Source organism: Camelina sativa, chromosome 11, assembly GCF_030686135.1.
Source record: "Camelina sativa cultivar CO46 ecotype springtype chromosome 11, ASM3068613v1".
Lineage (NCBI taxonomy): Eukaryota > Viridiplantae > Streptophyta > Magnoliopsida > Brassicales > Brassicaceae > Camelina > Camelina sativa.
Genome location: NC_141890.1, coordinates 42,614,351 through 42,624,781, shown reverse-complemented (window position 1 = coordinate 42,624,781; position 10,431 = coordinate 42,614,351). Strand labels below are relative to the sequence as shown.

Genomic DNA, 10,431 nt, shown 5'->3' with positions numbered 1-10,431 from the left:
TCTTCTAAAGCTCAATCCTTCTTTTCATTGAGAGAAACCAGTTCTTAAATGATAAACCCTTTGAGAAGAAGTGTAACACCAAGACCCGCCTTACGGTCTGGTCAATGTGTTGACTTCTTGGTTTGGCTCAAAACCGCAATCTCTAAAATTCAAATAAGGAACACAACTAACCTAAAAAAAATAAATAGAAAGGAGGTGTGAGTAATTAATTACTCAGTGAGGGGGTCAACACTGCCCACTGAAATACAATGACGACAAACTACTCACATTCAAAAATAATTGCATAGCATAGAATCAGACTCCATTTTCTTGATATAAATCTAGCAAGCATAACGGTTTCACATAAACTCAACCTAGTACATACCAATAATATTTAAACCATATTTCTCTTATCAATCTAGCCGTTTTCCCAAGGCTAATCTTTTTGGTGATGGTGGTAATTGCTCTTCATCTCTGTTGTATTGTTTCACTCTGCAATCCCTGGCATATTGGCCGTGTCGCCCACACTTATGGCAATGATCAACACCTTTTGGACAGTTCTCCCTTTTATGCCCCAATTCACCACACTTCATGCAACCTCCTAAAGTTATCCAACAAATTCCACGGTGTGACTTTCCACAAGTACCACACGCTTGTCCTTGATCCTGCATTGGTCCATCAATTTGGTTATCCCAAGTCCTCTTATTAGAGTTTGTCCCCTTTGTAGCTTTTGCATGTGCTTCTTTGTTTTGATTCATCTCCTTTTCCAACCCGATCTCCAAATTAGCAGCTTTTTCCACTAGTTCAATCTTATTGTGATAGTCGTACATCTCACACTGATTATTGAGCTCAATCCTCAAACCCCTCAGAAACCTGCGAATCAACTCATCCTCATTCATGAATCTACCAGCACACCTGCTCAGTCGATCAAACTCCCTATCATAGTCCCGCACCGTCGTGGAGCCTTGACGAAGCTCCAGAAAATTATTCCCCATATGATTCATAGCTTCTATGGGAAAATACTTCCTGGAGAATTCGGTCCTAAAATCCTCCTAAGTCAGCTCATACCGTCCTTGTGTCTGTTCTACCACCTTTTCCCACCATACCAATACCTCATCCTTCAGATACTGCACCGCCAAGTCCCTGCGGTACTCATGTGGACACCTAGAATTATCCAAATTCCTCTCCAATCTCTTCCTCCAGTGATCAGCATCAATAGGATTGGACTTTCCACCAAAAGTTCCATGCCCATGTCCTTCAAATTTCTCATAGCCTCCCAGTATGACAGACCCTGCACCTGGACCGGCGGGGGTGGAGGTGGTGGCTGATGCTGAGGCGAGACTAACCTCTCTAGTGCATCAGCCCTGGTGCATCCTGCTGTGGTGGAATCACCCCTGGTGCTCCTCTCAAGTTTGGCTCCCTTTGCATGAATTCCTGGAACCAAAGGAATTGCTCAAACATAGCCATCTCAGTAGCCTCTCCCGCCTGAGCTAGAATGACATGCACGACTTCCGGCTGTTCTTCATGCACTGGGCTCTCGGCCCTCACTCTTGGTTGTGTAGCACCCTTTGTTTGTCCTCCACATTTTCCCTTTGGCGGCATCTAAACAAAATGGAAATAAGCCAAATCAGTAACCCTCCTCAGAACTGCCTCCCGGGTCGGAACCGGTTTGACATAACCTGAGGCTCTGATACCAAAATTATAATACCCAGACCCGCCTTATGGTCTGGTCACTGTGTTGACTTCTTGGTTTGGCTCAAAACCACAATCTCTAAAATTCAAATAACAAAGAAAACTAACCTGAGAAAAATAAATAGAAAGGAGGGGTGAGTAATTAATTACTCAGTGAGGGGGTCAACACTGCCCACTGAAATACGATGACGACAAGCTACTCACATTCAATAATAATTGCATAGCACAGAATCAGACTCCATTTTCTTGATATACATCTAGCAAGCATAACGGTTTCACATAATTTCAACCTAGTACATACCAAGAATATTTAAACCATATTTCTCATATCATCATAGTCAATCATTTATGTGCATTCATCAACAAACAACGCTAAACCGAAATCTCATCAGCTTAGCATGGCACAAAACCAATCTCAGGCTCGTCCAATCACACGACACGAAACAGATCTCATGTTCATCCAATCACACGGCACGAAACAAATCTCATGTTCGTACAATCACCAGGCACAAAACCAATCTCAGGTTTTCCCATCACGAGACACGAAATAAATCTCATGTTCGTGTCCCAGTACATAATCTCATATCATCTCATATCATCAATCATCATGCATCATATCATTGTACCATGTCATCACACTTCTATTATCATAGATCTAATCATCACATCATAACACACAATATCAAACAATAGTCATAACCAATCACATAGTTTCCAAGCCTATACAAGCAATTCATGAAATTATGCTTAGAAAGTAACCAATGTATTTCCGCAAATCCAACCCTCACCTTAGCAATTTGGTTGATTCTCGAGTAGAAGCCAGCAACGACAAAATCCGATCCAACAACGACCTTAATCCGCAATGGTTAGATTAAACATCAAAGATTATATTCCAATAATAATCCATGATTTAATCTAATTATCAACCCGATTTAATTGTGCTGGTGTTTCCCAAATAAATTAATTAGATGTAGTTTAATAATTAAATCAAACCAATAATTCATAACACCGTAATTTAGTCCACGATCACATGCTCTCGATTTAATACCAACTCCTAAACCAGCCATAATACACGATCCACCAATATTTAATTAACCATCGTCACCGTAAACGTACGTAACCATGCATGACACCACAAATCAGCTCATGCACGTTCGATAATCAAGCTTTGGTTCTGAACTTAAATCACCCGGTTTAGTTATGAACGAACAACACAACCATAACAACAACAACAACAACAACACGAGACGTAGAGCTTCGTTGTTACCTCTTTCTGCAACTTTCCTCGACGGCTGGACTTGACGAGTTGAACGGCGAAGTGGAGGACTCGGCAACACAGATCTCTCTGGTGAAGATGTTTCACACGGCGGCAAAGGCTGAGTGCGGTGAAAATCTCTGGTATCTCCGGTGTGTGACGGTGACTAACGGTGTAGCTACGGTGGTGGTAGATGCCTTTGCTTCTCAACAATTCTTCTTCTTCCTCTCTCTCTCTATTGGCGGCTTAGACTAGGTTTTACTCTTGTCCAAACGAAGAGGGAGATGATTACGCTTATACATATATACGGCCTCACTCAACGACCAAACCCTTGTCGTTTCAATATTTTTTTCAAATTGGGCCGTTAATGGACTGCAATTGAAGTGGTCCATACATATAGAGTTTGAGGATGTTACAAGATGATTTTCTTTGTCTCTAAAAACCTTCACCCTAGCCAAATTGAGTTTGATAACAATGTAAACTTTGATTCATGGTTCTTTGTTAATGATTGTTAAAGAGAATGACAAATCTGAATGCATGAGTACATTAAGGATAGAATCCGGGTTCGTTGTGGTTTGTGTGGCAAAATTCTTAAGTAGACTCATTCACCATGCATCTTAGTTGAAACAACCCGACTCATTTTTTTTTCTAGTATCTAGTTATCCCATACTCACTAGCAACCTATCCCAATCAATAACAAACAACGGTTAACAAATAAAGCATTCCAAGAAACCAACAACGAATAAAGAATATCATGAAGTCAATACCAACAACAATCCAAAACATAACAAAGTCATAGAACCAGCAATCCTAACAACCGTTCTAGACCACTAAGTTCCACTCTAGCATCCTATCACGGACAAAAAGGAAACAACCAAGCCTCTAGAACATCCTCCTCTTCATAGCCTTGATTTCACGATCACACTTTGCCTTTACCTGCGCCACAACACAAAAGAGGCGTAAGTATTACCAGAAATTCATAGTGAGGCAATCCTTCCATCTACTGGGCTATACACACAAGCAATAAGATCTCTCATGCCAGAATCAACAAACAATAAAACAAACCAGGCAATACATAAAAAAACATGTCATCAGCCGCTGCTAAAGATTGGTATCGACCGACACCCACTTGGTGTCGATCGACACTGACACCTGCAAAGGGTGTGTCAACCGATACAGAACATGTGTCGACCGACACAGACCACCTTGCGTCCACTGACACACTCCTTGTGTCGATCGACGCATGCCCGACATTTCACAAAATCTTTAACTGCATTGACGGACACCTCCACATGGCATCGATCGACACTCGTAGGTCAAACACGCCATCCTCGCATAAGTGTTGACGACTTGTGTCGATCGACACTCCTGTTGAGCATCGCCTCTTCATGATCAGAAAATCTAAATCTTGCCTCCAAACTTCTCCAATCCGTCCCACACGAACATGAGCAGATCTAAGCCTCAGGAGTCCCGAAAAACGCATAGAACTCACAAGAAAACATCAACACATCATAAAAATCACATAAAACAGATATCTTAGCTTAGATAAACCATGGTCATGCACTCACCTTTGCCAAACAGAGAGATCTCACCAACGATGACGAAAAACACACCACCACAAGCTTCTCCCACGTTCTCAGCCTTAGATCTCCAACCTCCAAGCCAAAAACTCTCAAGAAAAATGGCAAAAACATTAGGGAACCTTTAGGAAAACTCACATGAACTTTTTGAGAATCGTTATTCTCACTTTTCTCACAAAGGAGGGCGACAAATAGGTTTTCGAAACCAAAAATTGTCGATTTCCCGCTTTAACTATGACCCCCAAACCGAACCAACTTGAATCGAGAATCCTAAAATTGAACCGAACATTCGACCAAAACACTGTGTCGACATGGGTGTCGATCGACACATCCTCCAAAAATCCATTTTTTGGTTCACGGATGTTATGTTAGTGTTAATAACTAGGACATTGAATTTAACTAATCGATCAGTAATTTTTGGCTCTGAGTCCCCACTTTCAAATCTCATCCTCTTACTTTCTTGCTAGAGGACTAGCAAAAGATAAGTTAGGGGATGTTGATATCTCTTTATTTTACACTTTCTCAGACATCTTTTTAGTCATGTTTTGCATTGTTAAGAGTTTGTCCTTAGTGGTTTTAGTTCATTAATATTAGATATTTGCATTTAGGTGTTTTAGAGTGTTGCATTACTGCATTGTCACATTTTGGATGAAAACAAGTACTTTGTTGGAACCTAAAAAGAGCAAAAACAAGGATTGACAAGTTGCAGTTATCACAAGGATCTGGTGCCATTTATGGGGTTTACACAAGAGGATTTTAAGCATCAAGAAGGAAAAGGGAGGCACCTGACCATACCATCTGACCATTGCCAAAGGGCACCAAGTCGAGTTCATGACGAACCCTCAATGATCGACTCTAATGAAGCTTTTATGTTGGGACTCAGCTTCTGAGTGCTTCATTAAAGTTATAGAAAATCGATTTATGTTTCCAATGGTGGTGATTTCAGGCCAATCGGAGATATGATTTAAGAGTTATTCCTGTTTTAGTGAACGTACATACATCCATATCAAAGAATGGAACCACCCGATAGTCTATCTGAAATGTCCCGACCCGTTTTTTCTTTTTAATAAATAATAAATATTAATAATAAAATAATAATAATAACTACTCTACAACTAGTGGTCCCATACCCACTAGTCACCTAACCACAAACACATCAAACAGCAAAAATAACAATACCAATAAATATCCAATAATCCAATAACCAATAATAATTATCCCGTATTAATTACAATCATAAACTAATGATCCAATCAACATAAACCAGAGAACCAGCAATCCTAAACAACATTATAGGACTCAAATCTAGCAACCTAACAGAAGCCAGACAACTAAGCGAGCCACTAGAACATCCTCCTCTTCATTGCCTTGATTCCACGATCACACTTTGCCTTTACCTGCACCACAAACACAAATTGCAATGCATGAGTATTTTATAAACACTCAGTAAGGCAATCCTCCCATCTGCTGGGCTATACACACAAGCAATGGAAACATCTCTAACCATCAACCAACAATAACAAACCAGGACTCTGCATCGACCGACAGCAACCATGCATCGACCGACACCAACTGGGGCTGCATCGACCTACACAAGCTTGCATCGACCGATGCAAATTACATTAGCATCGACCGACGCGCACACTGCATCGACTGACACATGCTCTACATAGCACGAAAACCCTAGGGTTAACGCGTCATCCTCGCATTTGCATCGACCGACGCAAAAAGTGCATCGACTGACGCACAAAGTGCATCGACTGACGCACAAAGTGCATCGACCGACGCACAAAATGCATCGACCGATGCACATGCCGAGCATCGTTTTTCCCCAGAAGCTTCTCGCCGGATCTTCGTTCCTACAACCACAAAACTCGAGCCCAAGACACAAGAAAGCTTCCTAACGTCCCAAATAACACTCTAACAAGCCAAACAACACATAAACAAGCAGGACAGAGAAATATTTAGCTTAGATAAGCCATGGTCATGCAATTACCTTTGCCAAGACGATTCTGAACCTTAAACAAGCAAGAAAACACTTCCAGGAAGCTCCTACAATGATCCCAGCTACAGATCTCTACAAGAACAACTTCCAATCTCCCAAAATCCTCAAGAACACTTTTTCTCTCTTTCTTTTCTCTCAAAAGCGGCTAAAACACGACTAATGAGTCAGAAACTCGAGTTAAGGGTTTTTTCCCTAACCCAAAACGCAGTGTTTCACTTAACTTGTCCGCACAAAAACCGACCTTGCATCGACCGATGCACACCTCCTAAACCGGGATTCCGGTTTGCGGATGTTACACTATCCGACCATGCACCCGGAGTGGAACTCGACACTAGCCTTGTGTAGCCTGTTTTGGATACCATCTGGTGCGGCTAGGTCAATTGGTTTATATATATAAACCCTCTCTTACCCTATTTTCGAGACCGAGAAAGGTGAGATCCGTTTTTTTACAATTTTCTGAGAGCAAATTTTAGAACTTAGCATTTATTTTCCTTTTGTAGTTCCTTCAACTTGAATTATGTTTACATTTTGCTATTGCTTCTTTCTAATAAAACTTTTATCTCTTTTTCATCTTTCTAATTATGAAATTTTTATTTATTTTTAGGTTTATGTTCTTTGCCATAAAACATCATCTATGTATACGATAGAAAATGTGGAGTAAGGGTTCAATATTTCGTTCATAATATTTTGAAATTTGGATGGTGAGTTTTTAAACCAAAAGGCATAACATTCCATTCGTAATGTCCAAAAGGAACTGTGAATGTTGTTTTATATTTATCCTTCTCGGCAATTTGTATTTGCCAAAATCCACATGTCATGTCAAATGTAGAGAATATGCAAGCATCATAAAATCATTTTAATAAATCTCGTTTGTTTTGTATTGGGTATCTTATCCATTGTATTACATTGTCTAAGGGTTTATAGTTGATTACTAAGCGTGGTACTCCTCTTTCTTTTTCAGCTTGGCTGTTTACATAAAATGTTGAAGAAGTCCAAGCAAATTTAGATTTTCTTATTAAATTTTAATCTACTTGTATTTTGTTTTTGCTATTTTATAAAAGTTCTTGATTCATTTGAATAGGTCTACCTTAGTTGAAATGTTTTTTATTAAAATCTTTTTCGTAGCATATTTCAACAATGTTTTTTTCTTTCCCAAAAGGCATTTGAGTTTGGAACATACTTGGTTCAGGAGTTCGACTTCTAATTTTTGAATTTTATTTGTTACTTGTGGATCACTTAATTGTTGTTTTATTTGTTGGTATTTTATTTCTTGTTGTATATATTGTATCTATTTTTGCTTCTGATGTTCATATATTTCACCTTGTTTTACCTTAGTATATTCACATCTTTTGGTCGAGTTGACCGAGCCGCCTGCCTATTTTGTCTTCTAGCCATTTTAGGGCTTCCCCTCTCTCCTATATAAACTCCTTGTATCTCATGGCCGCGAAAGAGAGCACTCTTTACCGAAATAATATCTAGACCTACTATTTACCCTTTTGGGAATTATCTACTTTTTATTTTTCTTTTCCTTAGATCATTAGCTACTTTTGTATTGTCTCAAGAAATCTTTGATACTTGTTGTTTCCATAACTTCCTAAGTATTGAGAATTTGGGTTTGATTTCTTCTTCAATATTGTAGATCTTTATCTTATCTTTCTACTCATGCAAGTTTCATTGATTTCTGGGTTTATAATTTTGTTCATCATGTTTAGTGATTGTGAGTAGTGTGTAGAGATTCTTAAGGATGGATTAGGCTGGGTAAAGGTTATGGGTGTTTAGATTGATCAAGCTTTATTGTTATACATCTCTTCTAGATTAGATATGCTCTATACTATTCTTATACTGAGAGGGTAAGGATAGATCTTAAGCTTCTTAGCATCACACCAATGTCTAAGTTGTTAGATAAGGCTAATGCTAGAGATTATCATGAAACATGCTAAGAGATTAGATGTTTAAGTGATTATTGGCATTGATAATCTGGTTGTTTAATGCCTGCTTTTATATGTAATAGCTAGTGAGAACTAGGTCTAAGAGTATCTAAGCTTGATTGTTATTGTCATGAGAATCGATTAACAAGTATTAGAAGATCATTGTCTACAGATAGCTCATTGTTGATTGAGGTTTGTTGATCAGTTTAGATAACCATAGCTTGAGCCCAGTCCATGAATCCATCCTTAGGACCTTTCCTTGTTTATTGATTTCCTTGTTTGAGTATTGCTATTCGCTTTCTGTTTGATTTACTTTCGTTTTGCTCTGTTCTGATTGTTGTTCTGTCTCTGTTCTTCGTACTAAGTACCTCGACCACCCACTCGATCGAGCATCCGATCGAGTGCTTGCTCGAACGTCATCCAGAGTTCTTGTTTATGTTCTGCATTTACTTGTTTCACTACCTGTTTCATTTCCTTTTTCATTTCCTGTTTCATTCCCGTTTCATTCACATCATATCTGTTTGATCCTGTTTCTTATCTTGCATTAGGTTAGTTCATGTTCTTGTTTAGTATCATTACTGCTTTGTTTCTACTGTTTACTTTGCATTTAGTATCTTGTCTTAGTAGCTATACATTCTGCATTTTATCATTATCATTAGGTTGTTAGTTAAAAACATTCATCACATTTGGCTTGACTTAGACAAGTATTCATATCCTGATTGCTTACATCACACTAATTATGGATTGACATCCTTTATGCTACAACAACATAAGAGTTATTGAAACACCTTGCATCCACCTGTTCATTCATCATCTTTATCTTGATACATTCATCACAACCCCCAATAAATATCATGTTTCAATTTGGCACCGTTGCCTTTTTAGTGTTTGTTTGTGACATTTAGGATTTATACAATTTTAAGATTAAGTTATATTGTTCTTTTGATCACTACTGATTAAGATTCTTCATCTGCTTGGTCGTTTTGAATCTCAGGTACCAACTCGACCTACAACTCGACCGTCTGCACGTTCGAGTACCTGATCGAGCCACCACCCGAATTAAAAAGGCATACTCGTCTCAGTCAGTCCGACCTTCAACTCGAGCCAGTGCTCGACCGAGTGTCTGTCCAAGTCAGTCATCGAGTCTGTCGTCGGGTCAGTTGATGCAAACAAGATCCAAAGGAAATCAGAATCTTTAGAGGTACCTTAATCACATCAACCGCCTACCAAGAGACCTAAGACAGCAGAGAACAAGAATCACCCAAGAACAAGAGAATCAGTTGCTAATGGAGCAACAAAACAATCAAGAGCAAAGGCCAAGGCACATTGGTGCAGGAGATGCCCCAAATACACATAACCAAAGAGCTGGCATAGTTCCTCCTGCAGTTGCCAACAATAATTATGAGATCAAAAGTAGTCTCATCTCAATGATTCAAGCAAATAAATTCCATGGTTTGCCAATGGAAGACCCCTTAGATTTGAATTTGATAGAATTTGTGGCCTCACCAAGATCAATGGTGTAAGTGAGGATGGTTTCAAGCTCAGATTGTTTCCCTTCTCACTTGGAGACAAAGCACATCTATGGGAGAAGACACTTCCAACTGGTGCTATCACTACATGGGATGCTTGCAAGAAGGCATTCCTAGCTAAATTCTTCTCAAATGCTAGAACAGCAAGGTTGAGGAATGAGAACTCTGGTTTTGCACAAAAGAACAATGAAAGCTTTTGTGAGGCATGGAGAGATTCAAGGGCTTCCAAACTCAATATCCACACCATGGATTCAGCAATGAGTCTTTGCTCAGCACCTTATATAGAGGATTTCTACCTAAGATAAGGATGCTTTTGCACACAGCCTCCAATGGCAATTTCCTCAACAAGAATGTAGAAGAAGGATGGGAGCTTGTAGAGAACCTAGTACAATCTGATGAGAATTATAATGATGACTATGATAGAACAGTAAGGTTTGTCTCCAATGATCAAGATGAAAAGTAT

The 10,431-nt window shown here is 39.3% G+C and overlaps 1 non-coding gene across 1 annotated transcript; it reads right to left on the bottom strand.

Moving 5' to 3' along the window:
* Window positions 1-10,114: 10,114 nt before the first annotated feature.
* LOC147935307 (small nucleolar RNA R71) lies at window positions 10,115-10,220 on the bottom strand. Its single transcript, XR_015573396.1, has one exon. It is a non-coding gene; the product is annotated as a small nucleolar RNA R71 (small nucleolar RNA).
* Between the last annotated feature and the right edge of the window lie 211 nt (window positions 10,221-10,431).